Consider the following 12,597-nt stretch of genomic DNA (forward strand, 5'->3'; position numbering starts at 1 on the left):
ATTGACCCAGTGAGGTCAGACGGTGTGCAAACCTGGGTGGATGGGCCCACTGAGACTTGACAATGTGTATACTGGGGCGGATGTGCCAGTGAGATCAGAGAGTGTGTAACCCTGGGACTATGGTCCCAATGATATCAGACAGTGTGCAATCCACGGAGGATGGGCCCAGTGATATCAGACAGTGTGTAACCCGGGAAGGATGTGACGAGTGAGATCAGACAGTGTGTAACCCGGGGAGGATTTGCCCAGAGAGATCAGACAGTGTGTATCCCGTGGAAGATGGGCCCAGTGAGATCAGTCAGTGTGTATCCCTTGGAGCATGGGCCCAGTGAGATCAGACAGTGTGCAACCCGGGGAGGATGGGCCCAGTGAAATTAGACAGTGTGTAACCCAGGGCGGATGTGCCCAGTGAAGTCAGACAGGGTGTTGCACGTGTAGGATGGGCCCAATGTGATCAGACAGTGTGTAACACGGAGAGGGTGGGCCCAGTGAGATCAGACAGTATGTTACATGGGGAGGATGGACCCAGTGAGATCAGACACAGTGTAACCCGTTGCGGATTGTCGCAGTGTGTTAAGAGAGTGTGTCAACCTGGGATGATGGGCCCAGTGAGATCCAACAGTGGGTAATCCGGGGAGGATGGTCCAAGCGAGAGCAGACACTGTTTAACCCGGTGAGGATGGGCCCAGTAAGATCAGACAGTGTGTATCCCGTGGAGCATGGTCCCTGTGAGATCAGACAGGGTGTAACCCGGGGAGGATGGTCGCTGCGAGCACAGACAGTGTGTAAACCGGGGAGGATGGGCCCAGTTAGATCCGACAGTGTGTAACTCGGGGAAGGTAGGCCCAGTGATATCAGGCAGTGTGTAAACCGTGGAGTATGGGCCCAGTGAGATCAGACAGTGTGTAACCCGGGGAGGATGTGCCCAATGAGCTCAGACAGTGTATAGCCCTGGGAGGATTGACCCAGTGAGATAAGGCAGTGTGTACACCTGGGAGGATGTGCCCAGTGAGATTAGAAAGTGTCTAACCCGCGGCGTCTGTGCCCAGTATGATCAGACAGAGTGGAGGACGGGTAGGATGGGCCCAATGTGATCAGACAGTGTTGTAACCCGGGGAGGATGGGCCCAGTGAGATCAGACAGAGTGTAACCGGGGGAGGATGGACCCAGTTAGATCAGACTCAGTGTAACTCAGGGAGGATGGGCAACATTTTGATCAGAGAATGTTTAAACCTGGGAGGATGGGCCCAGTGAGACCAGACTGTGGGTAATCCGGGGAGGATGGTCCCAGTGAGATCAGACAGTGTATAACCCGGAGAGGATGGGCCCAGCGAGATCAGACAGTGTGTATTCCGGGGAGCATGGGCCCAGTGAGATTAGACAGTGTGTAACCCGGGGAGGATGGGCCCAGTGAAATCAGACAGTGTGTAACGGGGTAAGGATGCGTCCAGTGCGATCAGACAGTGTCTAACCAGGGGAGGATGGGCCTAATGTGATCAGACAGTGTTTAACCCGGTGAGGATTGGCCCAGTCAGATCCCACAGTTTTTAACACTGGGAGAATGGGCCCAGTGAGGTCAGACAGTGTGTAACCCGGTGAGTATGGGCCCAGATTGATCAGACAGTGTTTAACCCGGTGAGGATGTGCCCAGTGAGATCAGATAGTGTGTAACCCGGGGAGGATGTGCCCAGTGAAATCAGGCTGTTTGTAACCCGGGGACGATTTGCCCAGTGACATCAGTCAGTGTGTATCCCGGGAAGCATGGGCCCATTGAGATCAGACACTGAGTTACCCGGTGAGGATGGGCCCAGTGAGATCCGACAGTGTGTAATCCGTGGAGGATCGGCCCAATGAGATCAACCAGTGTGTAACCCGGGGAGGATGGGCGCAGTCAGAGCAGAAACTGTGTATGACCCTGGCAAGGTGGGCCCAGTGATATCAGACAGTGTGTAACCCGGGGAGGTTGTGCCCAGTGAGATCAGACAGTGTGTAACCCTGAGAGGATGGGCCCAGTGAGATCACACATGTTATAATCCAGGGAGGATGGGCCCTGTGAGATCAGACAGTGTGTAACCGGGGAGGATGGACCCAGTGGGATTAGACAGTGTGAAACACGGGGAGGATGGTCCCAGTCTGATCAGAGAGTGTGTAACCCTTGGAGGATGGGCCCAAAGAGATCAGACCGTGTGTAATCCGGGGTGGATAGGCCCAGTGATATCAGACAGGGTTTAACCCGGTGAGGAGGGGTCCTGTGCGATCAGACAGTGTCTAACCCGCAGAGGAAGCGCCCAATGTGATCAGACACTGTGTAACCCGAGGACGAAGAGCCCAGTGAGTTCAGACAGTGTTTAAACCGGGGAGGATGGGCCCAGTGAGGTCAGAATGTGTGAAACACGGTAACCATTGGCTCAGTTTTATCAGGCAGTGTATAACCCGGGTAGGATGGGCCCAGTGAAATCAGACAGTGTGTAACCCAGGCTTGATGGGTCTAGTGAGAGTAGACAGTGTGTATCCCGGGGAGGATGGGTCCAGTGAGATCAGGCAGTGTGTAACCCCGGGAGGATGGTGCCAATGACATCAGACAGTGTGGAACCCGGTGAGGATGAGCCCAGTGTGATCAGACAGTGTGTAACCCGTGGAGGATGGGCCCAGTTAGATCAGATAGTGTGTAACCCGTGGAAGATGGGCCCATTGAGATCAGACAGTGTGTATCGCGGGGAGCATGGGCCCAGGGAGATCAGACATGTCTAACCCGGTGAGGATGGGCCCAGTGAGGTCAGACAGTGTGAATCCTTGGAGGAACGGCCCAGTGAGATCAAACAGTGTGTAACCCGCGGAGGATTGGAACTGTGAGATGAGACAGTGTGTAATCCGTAAAGGATGGGCCCGCTGAGATCAGACAGTGTGTAACACGGGGTGGATGGGCCCAGTGAGATCAGTCAGTGTGTAAACCTGGGAGGATGGGCACAGTGGGACTCGACAGTGTGTAACTCGTGGAGCATGGGCCTAGTTTGATCAGAGAGTGTGTAACCCTAGGAGGATGGGCCCAGTGAGATCAGACAGTGTGTAATCCGCGGAGGATGAGCCCAGTGAGATCAGACAGTAGGTAGCCCTGGGAGGATGGGCCCAGTGAGATCACACAGTGTGTATTCCGGGGAGGATGGGCCCTGTGAGGTCAGACACTGTGTAACCGGGGAGGATCGACCCAGTGGGATGAGACAGTGTGTAACACGGGGTGAATGGACCAAGTCGGATCAGAGAGTGTGTAGCCCTTGGAGAATGGGCCCAGTGAGATCAGACTGTGTGTAATCCGGGGTGGACAGGCGCAGTGATAACTGATAGGGTGTAACCCGGTGAGGAGGGGTCCTGTGCGATCAGACAGTGTTTAACCCGGAGAGGATGTGCCCAATGTGGTCAGACAGTGTGTAACCCGAGGACGATGAGCCCAGTGAGTTCAGACAGTGTTTAAACCGAGGAGGATGGGCCCCGTGAGATCAGAATGTGTGTTCCACGGTGAGCATTGGCCCAGTTTTATCAGGCAGTGTATAAACCGGGGAGGATGGGCCCAGTGAAATCAGACAGTGTGTAACCCAGGGAGGATGGGCCCAGTGCGATCAGACAGCGTGTAGCTCGTGGAGGATGGGCCCAGTGAGATTACAGAGTGTGTAACCTGGTGAGGATGGGCCCAGTGATATCAGGCAGTGTGGAACCCGGGGAGGATGGGTCCATTGAAATCAGAGAGTGTATAACCCGGGGAGGATGTCCCTAGTGAGATCAGGCAGTGTGTAACACGGGGTGGATGGGCCCAGTGAGATCAGACAGTGTGTAACCCTGTGAGGATGGGCGCAGTGAGATCAGAAAGTGTGTAACCTAGGGAGGACTGGCCCAATGAACTGAGACAGTGTGTAACCCGGTGAGGATAGGCCCAATGAGATCAGACAGTATGTAACCCGGGGAGGTTGGGCCCAATGGGATCAGACAGTGTGTAACCCTGTAGGATGGACCTAGTGAGATGAAACAGTGTGTATCCCGGTGAGGATGGGTCCAGTGAGATCAGGCAGTGTGTGACTTGGGGAGAATGGGCCCAGTGAGATCAGACAGTGTGCAACCTGGGGAGGACGGGCCCAGTGAGATCAGACAGTGTGTACCCCTGGGAGGATGGGCCCAGTGAGATCAGACCGTGTGTAACCCGGGGAGGAATGGCCCAGTGAGATCAGACAGTGTGTAACATGGGGTGGATGAGCCCAGTGAGATCAAACAGTGTGTAACCCGGTGAGGATTGTCCCACAGAGTTCAGACAGATTGTACACCTGGGAGGATGGGCCCAGTGAGACTGGATAGAGTGTAAAACGTGGAGCATGGGCCCAGTGTGATCAGAGAGTGTTTCATCCTCGGAAGTTGGGCCCAGTGAGATCAGACAGAGTGTAATCCCGGGAGGATGGGCCCAGTGAGATCAGACAGTTTATAACCCTGGGAGGGTAGGCCCAGTGATATCAGACAGTGTTTATCCGGGGAGGATGGACCCAGTGGGATGAGACAGTGTGTAACACGGGGAGGATAGGCCCAGTCTGATCAGTGAGTGAGTAAAACGTGGAGGATGGGCCCAGTGAGATCAGACTGTGTGATATCCGGAGTGGATCGGCGCAGTGAGATCAGACTGTGTGTAACCCGAGGAGGATGGGTCCAGTGCAATCAGACATTGTCTAAACCGGAGAGGATAGGCCCAATGTGATCAGACAGTGTTTATCCCGGGGAGATTGGGGCCAGTAAGATCAGCGAGTGTGGCACCCGTGGAGAATGGGCCCAGTGAGATCAGACAGTGAGTAACCCGGGGATGATTTGCCCAGTGAGATCAGACAGTGTGTAACCCGGGAAGGATGTGCCCAGTGAGATCAGACAGTGTGTAACCCGGGGGGGATGAGCCCAGTGGCATCAGACAGTGTGCAGAGCAGGTAGGATGGGCCCAATGTAATCAGACAGTGTTTAACCCGGGGAGGATGTGCCCAATGTAATCAGACAGTATGTAACCCGGGGAGGGTGGGCGCAGTGAGATCAGACAGTGTGTTAACCGGGGGAGGATGGACACAGTGAGATCAGACACAGTGTTATTCGGGGAGGATGCGCCCATTGTGATCAGAGAGTGTGTGATCCTGGGACTATGGGCCCAGTGAGATAAGACATTGTGTAATCCGAGGAGGATGGGAGCAGTGAGATCAGATAGTGTGTAACCCGTGGAATATGGGCCCAGTGAGATCAGAAAGCGTTTAACCCGAGGAGGATGCGCCGAATGAGATCAAACAGTGTGTAACCCGTGGAAGATGGGCCCATTGAAACCAGACAGTGTGTATCCCGGGGAGCATGGTCCAAGGGAAATCAGACAGTGTCTAACCCGGTGAGGATGGGTCCAGTGATGTCAGACCGTGTGTTAGCCTTGGAGTATCGGCAGAGTGAGATCAAACAGTGTGTAACCCGCCGAGGATCGGAACTGTGAGATGAAACAGTGTGTAATCCGTGAAGTATGGGCCCGTTGAGATCAGACAGTGTTTAACCCGGTGTGAATGGGCCCAGTGAGATCAGACAGTGTGTAACCCTGTGAGGATGGGCGCAGTGAGATCAGACAGTGTGTAAACCTGGGAGGATGGGCCCAGTGGGACTTGACAGTTTGTAACACGTGGAGCATGTGCCGAGTTTGATCAGAGAGTGTGTAACCCTGGGAGGATGCCCCCAGTGAGATCAGGCAGTGTGTAATGCGGGGAGGATTGGCCCAGTGAGTTCAGACAATGTGCAACCCTGAGAGGATGGGCCCAGTGAGATCACACATGTTGTAATCCAGGGAGGATGGGCCCTGTGAGATCAGACAGTGTGTAACCGGGGAGGATGGACACAGTGAGGTTAGACAGTGTGTAACACGGGGAGGATGGTCCCAGTCTGATCAGAGAGTGTGTAACCCTTGGAGGATGGGCCCAAAGAGATCGGACCGTGTGTAATCCGGGGTGGATAGGCCAAGTGATATCAGACCGGGTTTAACCCGGTGAGGAGGGGTCCTGTGCGATCAGACAGTGTCTAACCCGCAGAGGATGCGCCCAATGTGATCAGACACTGTGTAACCCGAGGACGAAGAGCCCAGTGAGTTCAGACAGTGTTTAAATCGGGGAGGATGGGCCCAGTGAGGTCAGAATGTGTGAACCACGGTGACCATTGGCCCAGTTTTATCAGGCAGTGTATAACTCGGGTAGGATGGGCCAATGAAATCAGACAGTGTGTAACCCAGGCTGGATGTGTCTAGTGAGAGTAGACAGTGTGTATCCCGGGGAGGATGGGTCCAGTGAGATCAGGCAGTGTGTAACCGGGGAGGATGGTGCCAATGACATCAGACAGTGTGGAACCCGGTGAGGATGAGCCCAGTGTGATCAGACAGTGTGTAACCCGCGGAGGATGGGCCCAGTTAGATCAGACAGTGTGTATCGCGGGGAGCATGGGCCCAGGGAGATCAGACATGTCTAACCCGGTGAGGATGGGCCCAGTGAGGTCAGACAGTGTGAATCCTTGGAGGAACGGCCCAGTGAGATCAAACAGTGTGTAACCCGCGGAGGATTGGAACTGTGGGATGAGACAGTGTGTAATCCGTAAAGGATGGGCCCGCTGAGATCAGACAGTGTGTAACACGGGTTGGATGGGCCCAGTGAGATCAGACAGTGTGTAACCCTGTGAGGATGGGCGCAGTGAGATCAGAAAGTGTGTAACCCAGGGAGGACTGGCCCAGTGAAATCAGTCAGTGTGTAACCCTGGGAGGATGGGCCCAGTGAGATCAGACAGTGTGTAATCTGCGGAGGATGGGCTCAGTGAGATCAGACAGTAGGTAACCCTGGGAGGATGGGCCCAGTGAGATCACACAGTGTGTATTCCGGGGTGGATGGGCCCTGTGAGATCACAGTGTGTAACCGGGGAGGATCGACCCAGTGGGATGAGACAGTGTGTAACACGGGGAGAATGGACCCAGTCGGATCAGAGAGTGTGTAGCCCTTGGAGAATGGGCCCAGTGAGATCAGACTGTGTGTAATCCGGGGTGGATAGGCCCAGTGATATCAGACAGGGTGTAACCCGGTGAGGATGTGTCCTGTGCGATCAGACAGTCTCTAACCCGGAGAGGATGTGCCCAATGTGGTCAGACAGTGTGTAACCCGAGGACGAAGAGCCCAGTGAGTTCAGACAGTGTATAAACCGGGGAGGATGGGCCCAGTGAAATCAGGCAGTGTGGAACCCGGGGAGGATGGGTCCAGTGAAATCAGACAGTGTATAACCCGGGGAGGATGTCCCTAGTGAGATCAGGCAGTGTGTAACGCGGAGAGGATGGGCCCAATGAAATGAGACAGTGTGTAACCCGGTGAAGATTGGCCCATTGAGATCAGACAGTATGTAACCCGGGGAGGTTGGGCCCAATGGGATCAGACAGTGTGTAACCCGGTAGGATGGACCTAGTGAGTTTAAACAGTGTGTATCCCGGTGAGGATGGTCCAGTGAGATCAGGCAGTGTGTGACTGGGGAGGATGGGTCCAGTGAAATCAGACAGTGTATAACCCGGGGAGGATGTCCCTAGTGAGATCAGGCAGTGTGTAACGCGGGGAGGATGGGCCCAATGAAATGAGACAGTGTGTAACCCGGTGAAGATTGGCCCATTGAGATCAGACAGTATGTAACCCGGGGAGGTTGGGCCCAATGGGATCAGACAGTGTGTAACCCGGTAGGATGGACCTACTGAGATTAGACAGTGTGTATCCCGGTGAGGATGGTCCAGTGAGATCAGGCAGTGGGTGACCTGGGGAGGATGGGCCCAGTGAGATCGGACAGTGTGCAACCTGGGGAGGACGGGCCCAGTGAGATCAGACAGTGCGTACCCCGGGGAGAATGGGCCCAGTGAGATCAGACCGTGTGTAACCCGGGGAGGAACGGCCCAGTGAGATCAGACAGTGTGTAACACGGGGTGGATGTGCCCAGTGAGATCAGACAGTGTGTAACCCGGTGAGGATTGTCCCAGTGAGTTCAGTCAGAGTGTGAACCTTGGAGGATGGGATCAGTGAGACGAGACAGTGTGTAATCTGGGGCGGATTTGCCTACTGATATAAGACTGTGTGTAGAACGGGTAGGATGGGCCCAATGTGGTCAGACGGTGTGTAACCCGGGGAGGATGTGCCCAGTGAGATCTGACAGTGTGTAACCGGGGGAGGATGGACCCAGTGAGATCAGACACAGTGTATCTCGGGGAGGATGGTCCCAGTGTGATCAAAGAGTGTGTAAAGCTGGGACTATGGGCACAGTGAGATCAGACAGTGTGTAATCCGTGGAGAATGGACCCAGTGAGATCAGACATTGTGTAACCCGGGGAGGATGGGCCCAGTGAGATCAGACAGTGAGTAAACCGGGGATGATGTGCCCAGTGAGATCAGACAGTGTTTAACCCGTGGAAGATGGGCCCAGTTAAATCAGACAGTGTGTATGCCGGGGAACGTGGGCCCAGTGAGATCAGACGGTGTGTAACCCGGTGAGGATGGGCCCAGTGAGGTCTGACAGTGTGTTGCCCGGGGAGCATGGGCCCAGTTAGTTCGGCATGTGTGTACCTGTGGGAGGATGAACCCAGTGAGAAAAGACACAGTGTAATTCGAGGAGGATGGGCCCAGTGTGTTCAGAGAGTGTGTAACCCTGGGAGGATGTGTCCAGTGAGATCAGACAGTGTGTAATCCGGGGAGTATGGGCCCAGTGAAATGAGACAGTGTGTAACCCGGGGAGGATGGGCACAGTGAGATCAGTCAATGTGTATCCCGGGGAGCAGGGGCCCAGTGAGATCAGACAGTGTGTAGAACGGGTAGGTTGGGCCCAAAGTAAACAGACAGTGTGTAACCGTGGGACCATAAGCCCAGTTAGATCAGACAGTTTTTAACGTGTGGAGGATGGGCCTGGTGAGAACAGATTATGTGTAGCACGGGGAGGATGGGCCCAGTTGATCAGAAAGTGTGTAACCCGGTGAGGATGGTCACAGTGAGGTCAGAAAGTGTGTAACCAGAGAAGAATGGGCCAAGAAAAAACAGACAGTGTGTAACCCGGGGAGGATGGGCCCAGTGAGATCAGACAGTATGTAGCTCGGGGAGGATGGTCCCAGTGAGATCAGACAGTGTGTAAACCGGGGTGGATGGGCCCAGTTTGACCAGATAGTGTGTAACATGGTGAGAATGGGCCCAGTGAAATCAGACAGTGTGTAACACGGAGAGGATGGGCCCAGAAAAATCAGACAGTGTGTAACCCGGGGAGGATGGGCACAGTGAGATCAGACAGTGTGTAACCCGGGGAGGATGGGCCCAGTGAGATCAGACAGTGTGTATTCTGGGGTGCATAGGCCCAGTGCGATCAGACAGTGTCTAACCAGGGGAGGATGGGCCCGATGTGATCAGACAGTGTGTAACCCGGGGACGATGGGCCCAGTCTGACCAGACAGTTTTTAACCCGGGGAGGATGGGCCCAGCGAGATCAGACAGTGTGTAACCCGGGGAGGATGGGCCCAGTGAAATCAGACAGTATGTAACGCGGGGAGGATGGGCCCAGTGAGATCAGACAGAGTGTAACCCGGGGAGGATGTGCCAGTGAGATCAGACAGTGTGTAAAAGGGGATGATGGGCCCAGTGATATCAGAGAGTGTTTAACTTGGGAGGATGGGCCCAATGAGATCAGACTGTGTGTAACACGGGGAGGATGGGCCCAGTGAGAACAGACAGTGTGTATCCCGGCGTGGATGGGCCCAGTGGGATCAGACACAGTGTAACTCGGGGAGGATCGTCCCAGTGTGATCAGAGAGTGTGTAACCCTGGGACTATTGGCCCAGTGAAATCAGACAGTGTGTAACCCGGTCAGGATGGGCCCTGTGAGATCAGAAACTGAGTAACCCGGGGATGATGTGCCCAGTGAGATCAGACAGTGTGTAACCCGTGGAAAATGGGCCCAGTGATATCAGACAGTGTGTATGCCGGGGAGCATGGGCCCAGTGAGATCAGACAGTGTCTAACCCGGTGAGGTTGGGCCCAGTGATGTCTGAGTGTGGTTCCCGGGGAGCATGGGCCCAGTTCGTTCAGACTGTGTGTAACCGGGGGATGATGGAGCCAGTGAGAAAAGACACATTGTAACTCGAGTAGGATGGGCCCAGTGTGTTCAGAGAGTGTGTAACCCTGGGAGGATGTGTCCACTGAGATCAGACAGTGTGTAATCCGGGGAGGATGGGCCCAGTGAGATCAGTCAGTGTGTATCCCGGGGAGCAGGGGCCCAGTGAGATCAGACAGATTGTAGAACGGGTAGCATGGGCCCAAAGTGATCAGACAGTCTGTAACCCGGGGACCATGAGCCCAGTCAGATCAGACAGTTTTTATCCCGTGGAGGATGGGCCTAGTGAGAACAGATTGTGTGTAACCCGCGGAGGATTGGCCCAGTGAGATCAGACAGTGTGTAACCCAGTGAGGATGGGCCCAGTGAGATCAGACAGTGTGTAAACCGGGGAGGATGGGCCCAGAAAAATCAGACAGTATGTAACCCGTGATGGTTGGACCTGTTGATATCAGACAGTGTGTAACCCGGGGTGGATGAGCCCAGTGAGATCAGACAGTGTGTAACCCGGGGAGGATTTGCCCAGTGAGATCAGACAGTGTGTGAACCTGGGAGAAAGGGCCCAGTGAGACTAGACAGTGTGTAAACTGGGCTGGATGTGCCCAGTGAGATCAGACAGTGTGTTGTACAGGAAGGATAGGCCCAATGTGATCAGACATTGTGTAACCCGAGGAGGATGGGTCCAGTGAGATCAGACAATGTGTAACCGGGGGAGGATGGACGCAGTGAGATCGGAGAATGTGAAACCCTTGTAATATGGGCCCAGTGACAGCAGACAGCATGTAATCCGTGGAGTATGGGCCCAGTGAGATCAGACATTGTGTAAACCGGTGAGGATGGGCCCAGTGAGATCAGACAGTGTGTAATCAGTGAAGGATCGGCCCAGTGAGATCAAACAGTGTCTAACTCGGGGAGGATGGAAACCGTGAGATGAGACAGTGTGTAACAAGTGGAAGATGGACCCATTGAGATCAGACAGTGTGTATCCCGGGGAGCATGGGCCCAGGGAGATCAGACAGTGTCTAACCCAGTGAGGATGGGCCCAGTGAGGTCAGACAGTGTGAATCCTTGAAGGAACGGCCAAGTGAGATCAAACAGTGTGTAACCCGCGGAGGATTGGAACTGTGCAATGAGACCGTGTGTAATCCGTGAAGGATGGGCCCGTTGAAATCAGACAGTGTGTAACCCTGTGAGGATGGTCGCACTGAGATCAGACAGTGTGTATCCCAGGGAGGATTGGCCCAGTGAGATCAGTCAGTGTGAGGAGGGGCCCAGTGGGACTCGACTGTGTGTCACTAGTGGAGCATGGGCCTAGTTTGATCAGAGAGTGTGTAACCCTAGTAGGATGGGCCCAGTGAGATCAGACAGTGTGTAATCCGGGGAGGATGGGCCCAGTGAGATCAGACAGTGTGTAACCCTGGGATGATGGGCCCAGTGAGATCACACAGTGTGTAATCCGGGGTGGATGGGCCCTGTGAGATCATATATTGTGTAACCGGGGAGGATGGACCCAGCGGAATGAGACAGTGTGTAACACGGGGAGAATGGGCCCAGTCTGATCAGAGAGTGTGTAACCCTTGGAGGATGGGCCCAGTGAGATCAGTCAGGATGTAACCCAGTGAGGAGGGGACCTGTGCGATCAGACAGTTACTAACCCGGAGAGGATGGGCCCAATGTGATCAGACAGTGTGTAACCCGAGGACGATGAGCCCAGTGAGTTCAGACAGTGTTTAAACCGAGGAGGATGGGCCCAGTGAGATCAGAATGTGTGCACAACGGTGAGCATTGGCCCAGTTTTATCAGGCAGTGCATAACCCGGGGAGGATGGGCCGAGTGAAATCAGACAGTGTGTAACCCAGGGAGGATGGGCCCAGTGCAATCAGACAGCGTGTAACTCTGGGTGGATGGGCCCAGTGAGATTAGAGAGTGTGCAACCTGGTGAGGATGGGCCCAGTGATATCAGTCAGTGTGTAACCCGGGGAGGATGGGCCCAGTGAAATCAGACAGGGTATAAACCGTGGAAGATGTGCCTAGTCAGATCAGGCAATGTGTAACGCGGGGAGGATGGGCCCAATGAAATGAGACAGTGTGTAACCCGGTGAGGATAGGCCCAGTGAGATCAGACAGTATGTAACCCGGGAAGGTTGGGCCCAGTGGGATCAGACAGTGTGTAACCCGTGGAGGATGTACCTAATGAGATTTAACAGTGTGTATCCCGGTGAGGATGGGTCCAGTGAGATCAGACAGTGTGGAACCCGGTGAGGATGAGCCCAGTGTCATCAGACAGTGTGTATCCCGTGGAGGATGGGCCCAGTTAGATCAGACAGTGTGTAACCCGGGGAGGATGGGCCCAGTGAGATCAGACAGTGTTTAACCCGGGGAGGATTTGCCCAGTGAGATCAGACAGTTTGTAACCCTGTGGAGGATGTTTCCAGTACCATGACACTGCAACTG

This window comes from Somniosus microcephalus, unplaced genomic scaffold (genome assembly GCF_052327205.1).
Source record: "Somniosus microcephalus isolate GS21.2 unplaced genomic scaffold, FLI_Smic_1.0 unresolved_chr5, whole genome shotgun sequence".
NCBI classification, from domain to species: domain Eukaryota; kingdom Metazoa; phylum Chordata; class Chondrichthyes; order Squaliformes; family Somniosidae; genus Somniosus; species Somniosus microcephalus.